The following is a 16,431-nucleotide window of genomic DNA, read 5'->3' as shown; positions in this document are numbered from 1 at the left end:
GTACAATGTTCTGCTCTTGTGTACATACGGTATATAAACCATGAATTTAGAAAATACCTTGCTTTTAAAGAAAACTGTATTTAATGTAAAAAAAACAAAACAAAAAACTTTTAAAAAGGCAGGCACTAATATATTTCTTCAGGTTTTTTTCTTTTGTCCATACAATACTGTTACAACTTTTTCCTCTCAGAATACCTGTTCTTGGGAATGGTGTTTGTCGCTTTAAATGGCAGCACTTACTGTCATGTGTTGGACGCTAGAACTTTTATGTTTTCAGACTTTTTTTACTGCCTCTGGCTGTTGATTAGTACAGTACAAGTGCGATTTCAAGACACCTTGAGATAGTATTTAATCCTAATTAAAAAAAAAAACCAAACATTTATCTGTAATGCTGTTGGCTTTTTATTAATTTGGAAATGTTGGCACTGCTGTGTATGGCTATTCAGCTAAGATAAGCTTGTCATCTTCCCTCTCATTTGTAAAAAAAATCAGTACCATGCTGACACCGTGGTCTTAGCAGCCAAATCACTTGGGCCAAAGGATCTCACTGGATGAGGCTGTCTGTCAATACTAGAAGAGCCCAGCTTGAACAGCATCCTTGCTTTGCTTTTTGAAAGTGATCTGTACCAGAAAGGGTTGGATGTGGTCAGCCAAAAGTTACGAGCCATTTTCTGCCTAGGGAAAATGTGCCTGCCTTTGTGTGTGAGTCTGGGTTGGAGCAGTCCCCAATTTCAGAAAAGACTTGGGCCTGAATGGATTGAGAACAGAGAGTGACTTGGGGATGCTAGTGGATGAAAAACTGGCTATGAGCTGATGATGGGGTCTGGCAGCCCAGAAAGCCAACTGTATTCTGGGTTAATGAACCAGCCTCCAGGGACAGTAGGGGCTGGCAGCGTTGTCCTGAAAGGCCCAAAGTGCAAGAGACAGACACGACCCTCCATGGTTTACACTGAACAAGAAGGAAAAACATGAACCTAGAGGCAGAAAGGCAAGCTATGCCAAGGTTTCTGGTGGCCAAAATCACCATTTGCTTCTTGCTACTACTAGTAAGTAACTTGCTTACTAGTAGTAAGTAGCTTATCCTGGAGCTGAGGCCAGGAGTGTTTTGCACTAGTGGTCCAGGTCCCCTTGGCCCTACCTGCTTCCATACAGAGCAGCCTTTCAAGCTGGTGCTTCCAGATCTCATCTGGGGAGCAGAAGTCTCTTCCATGAGAAGAAAACAAGTGCTGTGCTGTTAAAAGCAAGATGCTGAGAAGTTCAGTGTACCATACATATAGTCTGGGTATGCTACAGACTGGTTTCACACAAAATGTGCAAGTGTGTTGTAAACCAAAGTAATTACAGCACCAAACCTACCCCAACTGGACCTATTTTACCCATCTCATGCATGTGTAAAATCCCCTTTCTCCAAGTAAAAGTGAAGCAGCTCACTTAAGGCAGCTCTTTTCCACAAGAGAATTACTGTGAACGCTTTCTGAAATGAACCGAGTCACTGGCAATAAATCGAGGTGATGCAACATAAACAGGCTGACAAAGTTCAGTCCCAAAAATACCAGTCCTTTGAATAAAAGCTAAATAATCCAAGAGACAAACTGTTGTTAGAAATTACAGCAACGTGGATGTTGCTTGTGCTGCCCATTCTTGTCTGAGGCAGTCGCGTGGGGGATGCCAAGGCAAGGTCTTTCTTGCTTCTGCTCTCCCAGAAGGATAAGCAGTGCAATTGAGACATCTTGCTAACTAAATCACTCAGCTGCTGTATGGTATTCTCCTTGCCTATCCTCTCTGCTGTCTTCCCCCACTCCTTGGCTTTTAGCACTTTCTGCCTTGTACTTTGCTTTGTATGTCACAGATGAAATGCTGGGTGATTTAGAGCAGCTGGATGCAGCCTTTGAGGTAACTAATGGGCAGGGTTGTAACATCAGTGATTTGCTGCCAGAGGAGGTCTAAGGGATGGTTTAGCCATTTCACCTCCTCCTATTTACATAGTAGCTCTAGAGATTGTAAAGGGGCTGCATAGACCTCTTGGAAGTGCAAAGCAGCAGCGTAGCCGTCCTTCACCCAAGTGCTGGCCACTTCTCCAAACTGAGCAACAGCTCAGAGCAGTAGTCGGCCTTATGAATCTTAAGTGGTGATGTCTTTCTAGCACAAGGTCCTGCAGTCCCCTGGTGTATTTGCAGTGAAAAGACTGCAAGAGGAAGCTGAAAAAAAGCCAGCTCAGGACCTCTTAGACCTCCCATCCTGCCTGACTCCTATTCCTGACCTCTGGATTCAATTCCCATAGTACCTGCTCTTCCTTCAAGCTCTTCTGCCACATTTGGCTGCTGCATCTCCACACTGTGGAGACTGGGCCAGCACCTTCCATAAACATGGCACTGGTCAGAGACTCCAGCGAGAGCAAGAGCCCAGCTAAAATGCATGTACATCCAGGATTTGTGGTAATTACAGTTCCTCTATTGCAACCTGCTCCTTCCTAGCTGTTTCTGCTCCAATCCCCCTCAAAACAGTTCAAATTGACAAGCCCAGCTCCTGCTGTTAGTTCATTTGCAGACCGAGCTCGGTGGCAGGAGCTTTCAGCTCTGCTGGCTGTATGGAGAGGCAGCATACAGAAGTGAGAGATTTTGAGGCTGAGTCTCTGCTTTACTGTGTGCTGGTGGAAGGAGATTTGCCATAGAGGTGTGCAAGTCCCAGCGATAACAGTGGTCCCATGCTTTGCGGCAGCAGCTTTCTTGTGCTGGGCTCAGGTGTGCCAGGGGTGTTTGAACTGACAACCGGTTTGATTGGGCAGGCTACAAATGAGAGTTTGTGTGCTTTTGAGTCCCTTGCTTACAAAATAAAACCCCTAACCTCACGCCACAGTTATATCCAGTGCTGCGTACTGGAAGATGAAGCAAAGAATGAAACAGCATCCCAAATCTTGCCCAAAATACCACTCATCTGAGACCTGCCACTTGCACATCAAAGGCACTTCAAAAATATCTCATTGAAACAATGTCAAAGTGGCTTAAAGAAGTATATTAAACCATTTGGATTAGTATTGATACAGATATTGCAATGCAATATAGATATTGCATATGCAAAGTTGTCATTTGGTATCCTAAAAATAAAGGAAACTTGCAAGGAATGAGGGAAAACATGGTGACACTTGTTCTCTATAACTGGTTCTCTCACTGGCCTCTACTATTTTAATCTTGTACTGTCTCCATCACAAAGCTGGTGAGAAATCTGCTCCTTTTAATCAGGGGGCTCAATGCTGGCATGCCTAATTAGTGGTCAGGTTTGGGGAGCGATCCCTTATTTCAACCTCCATTTCTCCTCGTGAGTTTAGTGTTTTCCTTGGTGCTGGATTTCAGGTTTCATCCCTTTCTGTTTCAAGGGAGCAGGTTCTCAGTGCCAGTCACTGCTCTTACCCAACCTGGCAGCTGGGCTGGGCCAGGGCCCAGGAGGAGGTTTGGTGTCATCCATCCCTTGCAGTGCATACAGCCATTAAGCTCCAGCTCAGGATGCAGGGGACAGTGCGTAGGGCAATTCACTGCAGCCCTTGACCCAGGCAAGGGGCAGCAAGGGCTTGATCCCTCTGCCACATGCCCCTGCCCTGCAGGGCTGCTCCCCCAAGGCAGGGGCAGTTCAGCTTTACAGGAGATGAGCCCTGTTCCTCTTATCTCCAGGTTTTCGTATCCAATGAAGCAAACCGGGCCACCCAGGCCAGCCTCAGGCTTGGCCTTGGTCTCCACTGGTGCTCTGCAGGTGCTCAGAGCTGAAGGGTCCATGCCAGGGAGGAAGAAGGGGTTTCCAAGCTAATATAAGCCGTGCAAGGACTTTGTGCCCTGTGCAGTGCAGCCATAGTTTGCATAGGAAGGCTTCAACAGTCACTTACTGACTCAAATCTGATTTCTCAGGCTCTTGTCTTCGACACATGCTGTAAAACAGAGAGAGACCCTCAAGCCTGCACCAAGCTGAGGCAAAGCAAGGTGGGTGGCATGGGGTAACACCGCAGACCACCACCATCCTTTCGCAGGCACCCTGCAGCCGGTTGGAGATAAAGCTGCGCCAAATAAATCCACACAGGTTGCTCAACCTGGCTGGGTTATTTTCCCCCAGATGAGTAATGCTGTTTTCCTAGAGCCTGTCGACAGTATTTTTCCTTGGCAGAGGCTCTCTCTGGGATGCTTGTGCCAAGACTAATTTTTACAGGTAGTCTTTTGTAGCCACCATGCCGGTGCTGGCTGAACAGAGGTCTGGGCCAGTGAGCTCCCCCTCACAGCAGAAGGGACACCACAAAAAGCCTCTTTCTGCTCCTCCTGAAGCCAGCCGGCCCTCTGGGAGATGCACCATGTTCCTCTTCCCAGTCTCACTGGTGGGGACTGCAGCAGCCATGAAGCAAATAACAACCATACAGGATAAGGGAGCTGCCTGTATGCCCAGCCCAGGCAAGGCTGGCTCGCTGGGTGCCAGCCCAGCAAGCCACAGCCATACCAGAGCCCTCTAGTCCAGCCCTGGCTGTAGGAGGAGCCCATCCCCAGTGCCAAGGGAAGGGCAAAGACCAAAAGCCATGGAAAAAAGATAAACAGCACAAGGCTCCAACTGTTGGGTTGCCATATGTCTGTGTTTTTGTGAGCTAGTGTGTAACTGGAAGGTGAGGGCGGGCTGAAGGAGATGGGGCTTGCTCTCACCATGGTGCATGGGCTGGAGCCAGAGGACAGATGCTCGACGATGCCCAATGATGCCACCCAGCATCACCATCCCTGCTCAGACTCAGCCTGTGCGAGCGTCTTGGGGACCACATCACACAGGAGGTTGAGACACAATCGCATGCATGGAGAAAGGGTGTGGGGAAGAGGAGAAACCCACCACAACAGGGAATGGTGTAGAAAACCTCCTCTTGCACAGAGGAGCTGGCTAGTGCTGGGCATCCATCCTCAGTATTTGCCATCGTTAGCAGCCCAAGTCCTTAATGAACTCACCCAGACAGTGCACACGGGGCTGTGGCAGCATACAGGCTTACAGGGCTAGAGCATCCCTGCACCATGGTGGGGGGCAGCAGGGCACCTCCCGCCTGCCTCTCCTCATCCTGGGCAGGTGCAGCAGAGCCAGCTGGTCTTTCCAGCCTGCTGTTAGAGCGTTGCAACATCACGATTTGGCTCTAGATGACAAGGTCGACCAGGGCTGACTCCAGGGGAAGGTTTCAATTGCCACCGACATTTGAAGATATGTGCAAATGCAGATGCAAAAAAAAGAGAAAAACCCACCCTAAGCCAGCAAGTAACCTGCCTGATGTGAAACTGTTCTCCAAAGGCAGCAGCAACACCTGCCTCAGGCTCAGGACAGTCCCCACCAGCACCCCTGTACTCAGCAGCAGTACCACCACTGCCCACATCGCTGCCTGCAGAAGGGGGGAGAGGGGCGCTCTGGCAGTGAGGCCCAATGCAGATGCAGGACTCTGCCCTCCAGGCAGCAGCCAGACTGAGCTGTCCTTGCAAAGCAAGATTCACCCTTGTTTCTCACAGTCTTTCCTACTTTAACCTTAGATAGAGCTTAAATTCAATTAAAAACACTATTGGGTGAGCTTCTCCACATGGCTACAGGGGTTCAGCTCAGGAGCAAGCAACCCTGGGAGAGCAGGCAGCTGTATGGGCTGTACACCCCAGGGCCCACTCCATGGATTTGCTGCTTATTTTCCTTACTGGAAAGGGCTAGGAGGCAGCTGAGATCCCTCCAGCTCTGCCTGGGATGCACGCAGCACCCCAGCCCTCATGGGTGGACGGGATGTTGTAGCCCACGGGTTGCTGCAGATGTGCATGTGTGTGCTCAGGGGACCTTCCAGACAAGGCATCACAGGGATCAACAGGGCTTTCCATTAAATGCTCTACATTAATCATAGAGCTGCTTACATGCACACAGGAGCACCTAATGCCCACCGTGCCAGGCACCCTGTGCCCTTCCCACAGCACAGGCAGCTTCAAGCTCGGCTCTGCGTTGCTCTGGTATGGGCGCCCACCAGAAGTTGTGCCAGACACTGGCTTGGGAGCAGAAGAGAACCTTGGAAGGGGCTTAGGGGAGAGCCGGCACAAGGTGTCCTGCAGCACAAATCTTGCTGCTCCCAATGTGTTGGCTCCAGAATGTCCCACCTGGCACAGCCATGCTCAGGCACTGGGAACCAGAGTCCAGTACAGCTCATCAAAGCAGCCACTGCTGCTTTTTTATATGCCAGTAAAAATGGAAATGGAGAGGGGGAAAAAAAAGAAAAAGAGAGAAATCCATACTGGCTCTTCAAGGAGCAACCCGCTACATTTGTTGGGCTGGATCCAGCTCAGCAGCGCAGTTGGCACTCCATGCAACGCCAGCGAGAAACCCCCCCCAGCTCCAGAAGAAGAGTCATGTCCACCCAAACACCAGCATTGTACAGGAAGCACCTGGGATCGTACCATTAGATGGGGCTATAGTTAAAGATTGTGGTTTGTAAATTATATTTCACACTCCAGATGAGTTGTCTGGAGGCAGCAGGTAGGTATGGGCCATCCCTGCCTCCATCTCGCTGTCTGGTGTGGGGCCAGTGAAAGCTTCTGGGATGTGGAGGCATGGCAGGAGGCATGAGAGTCCCACAGAGCCCATGGGAAGCTGTAGATGGGAGAAGTTAACTAAAGGCCTGAGTCCACTTCTGGTCCTGCCAAGTTTATCCATCCTAATTCCCTGTAGTGCCCCCCATTTTTCCCTGGTGTGGTACATAGATCATAGAAAAGGGAAAGCCCCCTGGCAAAGGTGGATGCCTGGTGCTCAGCCTCCCATGGGCTACTTTTGGCTTACGAAAAGACTCAGCCTCACAGATTTCTGATCTAAACCACATAACCATCAAAACTGCAGGTACTGGCTGAATACTTAGGGGGAAAATAATAAATCCAACTGAAGACTTTGAAGCTCCAAAATGACACCAAGCCTAGCAACCCTTGGGAGTATCAGCATGTCCATGGCAGTGATGGAGGAGGATAAGACGTGTAGCAGAGCTTGTCCAGCATTCACCAAGCCACAGTGAGAGCCCTTTGCCCCAAGACCACCCCGTCTCTATTTCCACACAAGCTCAGGTGGCTTCACAGTGCCTGAAGCAGCGCCAGAGGCAGAGGCACTGGACTGGCCCTTGCCCCAGCAGCATTAGAATCTCTCCTACCACTGTGCAGTATCTAGTGGATAATAAGCCAAAACAACTGAACTGCTCTGCACCATCAGGCTTCCAAACACATCCCTCTTAATATTCTCTACTTTGCATAAATATTTTATTTAGTTCCCAAGCAGGTTCCTAGTCAACTGAAACTTTTTGCCCGCACAGAAGCGGGCAAGTTGCACCCAATTGGCTGCAGCAAGTGCCACGTTCTCAGCTCCATGGGATGGGACCAATGTATGCACCCATCTTTTCCCAGCCCAGAGCTGCACTTACCTGATTGCTGTCAATGCAAGCACAGCAGCTGGCCTCCTTCCTGCACAGATGCTTTCTGCATAGCACAAATCCACTTCCTAGCACTGCAGATCCCTGCCTAGCAAGTGACTTACTTCCAGCCCTTTCACCACTTTGAGGACGGGAGTGCCCAGGAATAGCTGCTGGCTTTCTGCTCACACAAGTGCTTCTTTTGGGATAAAGAAAAATAAATTTCCTTCTTTTATTAAAATTGACAAGGGAAAGCCATAGATTTCAGATACATTAGCCCCACCATCCCATCCCCGGGACAGAGCTGTCGACAGAAGCTGCTGTAAAGGCAATAGGGGGAAAGCACTGTGATGCTCAGGCACCAGGACACAGGCAAGAAGGGGTTTGTCTGCAGAAGAAAAATTAAGTCACTGCCTTACCTTAAGCAGTAAGGAAGACATTTTCTTTAAAGGCTGCCTTAGCCACAGGGGAATTGCTCTCACTTTCCTTAAGTGACTATTGAACAATCTGGGGAAGCTGCTGCTGCCCTCCCTGCAGTGGCTGGCACTGCAGCTCATGGAAACAAACCTCGCGTTTCCCCAGTAATTTCACGCTTAAAAATCCTGACCCTAAAACCATACCGTGGAGACTGAACCTTCATTTCTTTTGACAGCAGGAAAAGAAAACCAGAGCAACCTCAGCTAGAATGGGAGGAAGAGGAGCCCTCACAGAGCTGTGGGGTCAGCATCTTCCCTGGCTGGGAGGAACATGCAAAGACCTGGACCTGTGCCCACCATGCAAAGTCAACAGCCTGAGAAGTGCCCAGCGGTCGCTTGAGACACGGATGGCTCCGTTTTAAAAGTTTTTTATTTTTTTGGCTTACTAGGGCACAGTGCTTATCATGCAAGGCAGGTCAAGCTGCTGCCAAAAACTGGTCACAGTGGGAGAATGCTGGCCACGGCTTTTTCTTTGTGGCTCCGGACTTGCCAGACATATCTGGGTACTTGAGGGACATTTCTAGAGTACCAGTTATTTCAGAAAGTTATTTTAAGACTTTATTTATATCTTTTTTAATCGACCATGTAATTCCAAACAAAGGAAACCAGAGGAAAACCCACAATGCTGTCAGAAAAGGACAGGATTTTGGCAGCTCTCGCAGCGTGCCGCCTCCCGTTGTTTGTGGGAATAAAGCCATTTAGCCAGGCTGAGAGGAAGAAGGAGTCAGGCCCTCAGCCTGCACTCAAACCTAGCTCACTTCCCCGCCACCTGAAGGGGAGGGCATTTTGCAGAGCAAGGGCCACCTTGGTCTCCAGAAAGGACAGAGAAGCCTGCCTGAAAGCTGCCCCATGCTTCACCAGGGACGGCCGCACCAGTACCTGGCATACCTGAGCACACAGGTATTGCTCAGGCTAACACCACCTGTTAAAAAAACCCAACCCTTTCCATCTTTTATAAAGTATAAATAGCCAGATATGAACCAAAACAAGGAAGCACAAGGCTGTCTGAGCCAGCAGCGCACAGCTGAGAGGGGTGAGCAGGAAAAGAAATAGGAAGCGGAGACAAAGAATTTCCACAACGTCCCCCAAAACTGCTTCCTGCACATGGGGAGACAGGAAACATTTATGGGAGAGATGCCCAGTCTGGGCTGAGCATGTCTAGGGCCCCAAACAACCTCTAGGTAAATAGATAAAAGTACGGGGAAACAGACAGAAACTCACAGCCCACAGCCACAATAAAAAAATCCCACTTGATGTGTCAAGAGCCCTGGATTTGGGGCTGACAAACACATACGAGCTACACCCTAGAAAGTAGGTAGACTAAGCTCTCCAGGACCCTTATCTGCATCCCAACCCCCATCAGCAAAACCCTCACAACAGCCTGGTGAGGAATCAGCTTACAGCAAGGTCATCCTCTCTGAACTCATGGGAACCCTCATTTCAAGACCCATATTTTGCTCCAGGAGGGAAACAGAGAGGAGGGTTACTTACGGGTTGAGAAATGCCACATACAGATAAATAACTCGGTCCCAAGCCAAGAGGCAGAAAGGCTGGAGCTCAGGAGATGCTTTTTGATTGCTTGCAGCAAGTTGGGAAGAGCTGGTGGCTGCCTGGTGTGGTTCCCCCATCCAGCAGCACCAGATGACATTTCACACACCCCAAAAGCACTGCTGACCTTTGCCCTTTGTTTTGGGCAAATCATAGGCAGCAATTTTCTTGATTCCATGGGAATATCTGGATTTACCCATGTTGTTGGAAAGCAGCACTGCCCAGCATGTTTGTTTCCTGGCCCTGCAGCCTCCGTTTGCTGCAGAGGCGGGGCTCTGTATTACAAATATTTGACCCTTACATATTGGAAAGGTGTGTTGTCAGACCATATTTTTGAAAACCTCTGTTTAGTACATAGTTCACATTATGAAAAAGTGTGACTGTTTTTTTCTTGTATTAACAATTCCTCTCCTTTTAGGTTTCTTTGATTTTGTGCGGCTAGTGACCCCTGCTCAAGGCTGCTAAATTAAAGATTTCATTGGTGTTTGTTAAATAAGTCTCTTCCTATCAGATTATAAAGTTTTATAAAGTTTATTTCTGTTATTCACCAGCCTCTAGCCAACCAGGTTTGCTTTACTTGTGGCCCTTAAGTTTTGCTGGTGACTAGAGGTGTTGAACACTGATGTGATGTTGGGAGCATCTCTCACATATGGAGTGGGACCATATGCCGTAGTCGAAGACAGTGGGACACAGTATGACATTTTGATGTGGCATTATGCCTTTTTCCCCCCTGACCTGTTTGACAGTAGATGGTTAATGCCTTCAGATGAAAGCACTTCATTAGACAGCTCATTTATTAAGCATGCTCGTACATGTGATTTCTCCTGTCCCCATACGTGTGACAAGAGAAGCTGATGAATCTGTGGGAATTATTAAAATCATGCACATCCTACACCTAAGACTTAAATATTTTGACGGGCAAAGCATTAATACCTAAAACTTCTTGGCATTTTCCCAGTGTCACCACTGTACACCAAAATATTAATAAGCCCTAGGGCAATAATGGTTAATGTTTTAGCTAGTTAAAAAGGTGGAGGTTTTAAGCATTAATTTGTCAGGAAGATGACAAGATTATATATGTTATCAGAAAACTAGCTCTTTAAAGCTGCCATCATGCAAATACTTGGCCATGCTTTACTGTAATAGCATAAAGCAAGGAGGCTGCTTTTGACAGCAACTTGCTGCAGTGCTGCAGCAGGAGGGTCTCCTTTTGTGGCTTAGCTGAGAGGGAATGAATGCATGGCAAGACGGTGGGAATCTTCTGTAAAAAATCTAGGGTCAAGTGAGAGATTACGTTTCATCTGCTTGGTTTTGCTCACCCTATTGGTCAGGATGTGACAAGTGTGAGCTGACAAGATTTGTTGCCTTTTAAATGTTCCCCTTTTTCTTCATGCAATGAATGGCAAAGAGGATCAACATGTTTAAGTCTCATTTTTAAGTACAGTAATGTGATTGATCGTAGATATATGAATCCTCATTAACATATAGCCCCCATCACATTACCCCTAAGGCACCCAGTCATGCATACAAGTGAGACAAGAACAGGGGAACCATGACTGAGAGTCCCCCCTCAAGGCTTTATCCAGTGACTGAAGGATATCTCAAAGTTTCAGCTATAAGAGCAACCTCTGAGGTTTTATTTTAAACATTTATTATTGTAATATATAATGCTCTGATGTTGGGTTTGTGCAGATTTTCAGCAACCACTTTGCACTCTGTTTACATGCTGTGCACCGAAGGAATACATTTATTTTTGACGAAGCACACGCTGCATCTTCAGTGTTCAGCAAAAGGGCTTCAACGTTCTTGTGGAAAAGAAATTCAGAAACGTGAGCTTCCAGATGCGATTTGCTCTGCTATGTTCCCCTTGCACGTGTGCAAGTTAGAGGAGCAGCCCCACATAGCAGCTACATGAAGACCTGGCAGGTGCCTCAACTTGGATGCCTGTCATGTGGAGAGGTCATAACTCTGCTACTGATCCCAGTGGCGCTGGATGGGAGGAAACGGGGTGCAGATGAGCACTTCCCTGCTTGGTCACTTGAGGGGAAGGGCAGAGTTGGGCATTTACTCTTCTTAAATAAAACTGAAAGTCACCCTTTCCACTCTCCTTGTGTGTTGCCAGGGCCATCAGCAGGGTCTCTGGTGCTCTCCATAAGTGGGCTGTGGTTGGGATGAGACAGAGATGGGCTGCCCCAGAGCCAGCTGTGCACCATCATTCCTCCATCTCTCCCTGAGATTGGTGTTGCCAGGAGAGTTTGACACAGGGTAGAGCCTGCCATTGGGCAGGCACTGACTGCCCTTGCTTAATGAGGGCAGCAAAGATGCTCCTCACACACAAGCAACAGTGAGTGCCTAAGGATGAGCCCAGATTGTTCCTCTGCAGCTCCTGTCTAGGGGCTGGCTCCCCGCAGATTATGGTGGAATGGTGACGAGGAGATTGTCCCAGGTGGGAGGGTGAAAAAACAGTGGTTATGCATGTGTGCATGCAGAGCTGGCTCCCAGGAGGGCTGCCCAGGACCGCATGATACACACCCACATTACCTGCATCCATCTCTCAAATTCTCAAAAGGCCCCATCGTCACTGTCCCTCAGCATTCCACCTCCTCCCAAAGTAGCCTCAGCAGATCCCCCAATTCACATCCAGCCAGCCCTGCCCTACCCACTGACTGCTGTGGCAATGCTTGGTTGCTGGGATGTAGGATGCTGGGAAGCTGAACCACCTGTATTTGCTGAGAGCTGTTTAGTACCCAAGAGATAAAAAGAAGCGGGGGGGACGATGATGACGAGGGGGGACTGGAGTTCTGGTAAAAAATATAACATCGGCAAAGTGTTGTTATAGCCACAACACCTAGTTATTAAGGAGAGACAAGGAGAGGTAACATCTTTTATAGGACCAATATATAGTGTTGGGAAAACAGGCTTACGGGCACAGACACGCTCTCACAAGAGAATGTATGTGCTTCCTCTCAAGCAACATCCATTAAAGGGATGTATTTGGACAGGATGCTGAGGAGCAGCAGCACAAAATCCTAAAATAGATACGATAATGTTTCTTTCTGTCTGGCTTAGCTTGCACAGGAGTTTCTGCTGCTCCACTAGCAACTTGCCCACGGAGAGATGCTTTTCCCCAGCCTGTTTCCACCCCAAATCTGGCTCAGCATGGTGAGATCAGGCTGCAGAACCAACCCTGCCATCCAGCTCAGAGCTCTGCTGTCATTTCTGGAAGGTTTATGCAAACAATATTGCCCTCACATGGCTGCCAGCCTTCTCATCTCCCCTTGCCAGCGTTTGCCTCAGACATGTACATTCAAGCGATGTCCATAGCATCAGAAAATTTCACAGGCCAAGGTATAGGAAAATGCCCAGGGAAAACCCAAATCATAAGGTAAGGAAATTAGGGTGGGTGAGAGAGAAAGGTGATTGGTGTTAAATTCTGACTGAGGAAGTCAAGCAGACAACTCAGTGAGCAACTACAGATGGAAGAAGAGACCATTTTCATCTCATCTCTGAAATCCTGTCCTTTTATACAGCCAAATTCTAGCACAGGAAGGCACTGGGATGGGGAAGGGGTTGGGAAGGCAGGAGATAAGCAGCACAGTGCAACTGGAAGGCCCTAAAGGGGACCTCCTGGAGTGACATCCAGCTTTCCTTTCCAACCCTGCCTCACTGAGCTATATAGTTTATTCCATGGGTTTGTTTTTTAAAAAACTCTGGCCCAATATCTGTGATTTCTGGCCTATTCCTTGCAACCACCATCAATCTCTACCCATCAGGACCTGCCATCCCCAGCCCAGTGCGCAGCAGCACCGTGGCCATGCTCCCACATGAAAGACTTGGCACGCTCCCCGCCGCGCTCAGGCAAGCCAAGTATTCTTTACTTAGATTTGTTTCAGACACACCAGCCATAAACTTCAGCCTCTGGCCTCTTGCTTTCATTTGATGAGACCAGCTTAGAGGAAGGAAGGGATCCAGCTTTCACAGTGCTGGACAGCCTCAGCACGTCTGCTGAGCAAACACCCTCAGTTTTCTCCCCTCACTACCCAAAATCACCTCCCTGTCCCTTCGCCGCCTCCTTTTCAGCCTTGTTTCCCATTTATTCAGGTGAGGGATCAGTGCTGGGTGCTGTGATAAAACTGCTGTGGCCTTCACCCTCACCTGGCACCTCAGCAGTCAGAGAGACCAGGCAGGCGGTGCTGGGGTGGTTGCTGCCCTCAGAAGCACACCCCAAGGGGTGAGCTCCTGTGAAAATTCCCCCCTGTGCTCAAGGTATTCCCCACTTATGGAAATGGAGCCCTGTGTTCCGTTAAATCGCTTTTTTTCCTGTGTGCAGGCGCTCTGTTCCCTCTCTGAACTAACTGTGCCTCAGGCAGCTTTCCTCCCAGATGAGTCCTTCACTCCCAATTCTTTTTGCCTTATTGCTAAAAGAACAGAAAACTGTCCAAACTGCCCCAGTGCACACCAAATAGCTGACCTCAGCTCTTCACTAAATTCCTCAGTATCACTGCTCCCAGAATAACAGACAGGAGTAATTTTCTACTACTTTAGCAAAGTAATGGATCAAAAAGGGTTTGGGGTGTGTTTTTAAATTTTCTTTTTCTTCCTTAACTTGTTTATTCTTTTCTAAAATGTGGGGACAAGCGGAAGCTGAGAGCGCTGTTACCTCCTTCAAAGGTGTCTGGGTTCAGTCCTTTATGCCCAGTGACTCTGCATAGCCTCACTGACTGGATCCAGTGGTACTCTTCCAGGTGGACACAGGAGAAGGAAAAATGTTAGTATAGGAGTAACCTTTTAATATGATGGGAAGTTGGAGCACTTACCCGAAACAGCTTCCACCATTGTCACCACAACTGATGCTCTGACTTTCTTCAGCAGCCAAACAGAGGAAACCAGGTCCGTGACTGTCACTCCTGTGGCATCCTCTGAAACACAGACTCTTCCTGACACAGCCCTGAGATGGCTTTTACTGCAGGCATTTCATCATGGTGAGCGTTATGTTGCTGATGACAGGAAATTTTTCATTATGAAGCACATGGATTAAAGTGGTTCTGCTCAGTGTTGCAGGTTCTGCTCTTCTGGAACAGCTTGAAAAGCTGCCCTTCCATTCTCTTCCACAAAATACTCGGAATTTAATGGTGCACTAGATAGCCATCAGCTACAATTGTGGACACTCTTTTCTTGAAGCTAGGTAGATGTCATCTGTGGAGTTTAAGCAGCTTAAATAGGAACACAAGGGGTTATTTTAACAACTGTTTGCATAGATGAAGGCGGGAAGGGGGGAAGATTCACCTCTTACCTGGAGCACACGGATGGGAACTTCCCACTCTGCTCCTCACCCCTCAGATGAAATGAAGCAAGCCTCCTCATCCTAACTGTATCCAGCCCAGGTAGAGTGGTATTTATAATCTCCCCAGTTAACTAGAGCACGTTTATACACATTAATTAGCTCTTGTTTTGTGCCTAGAAATCCCTGTTATGTTAATAAAGCTTATGAAATCCCTCTGTCAGTGAGACATTTTCCCATTGCTGATGCCTGCATGTGAGGGGAAAGGTGTCTGGATGGGTGTGAAAATGGGACCAAGAGCCAAGAAGGCTCAGCTCATTCTTAGGGCTGCATTTCTACCACAGAGATGCTGTGTAACCTTGGAGAGTAATAACAGGAACAGATAATAATAAGCCTATCACACAGGGAAATTATAAAAAATTGAGCTGCTTCTGTAAGAAATAAATATAAAGGAGACAAGCTCAAAGGCACATTAAAGTGATCAGTTCAGGTGTGAGACACTCTAGTAACCCCCAAGCTTCCAGCATATTCTTTCAGTATTTCTTTAGTGTCTCTAAAGCATCCTTTGAGCCCTTTCCATCTCTGCAGCTGGAGCCAGCTGCACGCATGCTCCTATATGCTGGGAGGTCGCATCCCTGCAATCCAGCCAGCAGCTCATGAACAGCTGTTAATGCCAAATTTGCAGGCTGGCATCGCAAAGCCAGGAGGTTTGCAAGGGCACCATTGGCTGTTAGGGAGGAGAGAAAATAATCCTCTTCTCCTTCCCTCTCTTTTCTGCCTGCCTGAAATGAGGCCTAGATGCTGAACATCTGCTTAACGTACCAGTCAAGCAGGGACATGCTCTCCTTGTTTATTGCAGAACCATGGTCACAGAAAGCCTAGTTTTGAAGTATAGCCTGGAGACACACACATGGCTCTGCCTTCCCAGATGGAGTCGCAGAGGAGCAGGAAAAGGAAAGAAGCAGTAAGAAATATGGGGATGCAGGGTATGGCACAGCATCCACGGAATAACTGAAATCACCTGGCAGCATTTGTCTTCCAGTCGCATCCGCAGAGCTGGGTGGCTGCTGCCAGCCCCAGCTGGGGTTAGCCTGTGTCTTCTGAAATCAAAGCCTAGCACCACCGAGATGTGAGGAGTGTAAGCCTATTCAGGTGTGAGGAGATTCACTGGTCACAGCAGAGATTCAGTAACAGACAGCAGTACTGATGTTGTTTAGTAAAATATAGTGATAAATACAGAGTAAATGTCCCAGTGCATGCTAATTTCCCATAAGAATCAATTAACTGTAGTTTAAAAATATTTTTTTAATGTAATAATCTTCAACTACTGCTGGCTGATTGCAGTCACAAAGTGGAGACAAAATTCTCAGCCAAAGATTTTTTGATTCCTCATAAAAAAACCCCCCAGCATTTTGACTCCTGACATCAGCAAGGCACTGCCCTGTACTCGACAGAGACACAGGAACTCACAGAGGTGATACCAGTGGCAGAAAAACATTATGACACTATATTAAATAAAACAAGCTTATTTAGCTGCCTTTAAATAAGGTGGATGTATTTACTGCTGTTTGAATCTTGCCAGCAATGTAATAATATCATTATTAAAATCTAAGCTAGCATTTAAAGCAGCAGGGAGTTCAGTGATGTTGCTGAAAGCTCATTTCCATCAGCAAGAGCACTCTCCTCTCCAAGCTGCCTGGGAGAGACCTCCC

The sequence above is a fragment of the Mesitornis unicolor genome, unplaced genomic scaffold (genome assembly GCF_000695765.1).
Source record: "Mesitornis unicolor isolate BGI_N332 unplaced genomic scaffold, ASM69576v1 scaffold29006, whole genome shotgun sequence".
Taxonomy (NCBI): Eukaryota; Metazoa; Chordata; class Aves; order Mesitornithiformes; family Mesitornithidae; genus Mesitornis; species Mesitornis unicolor.
Note: the sequence above shows the minus strand (reverse complement) of the source record.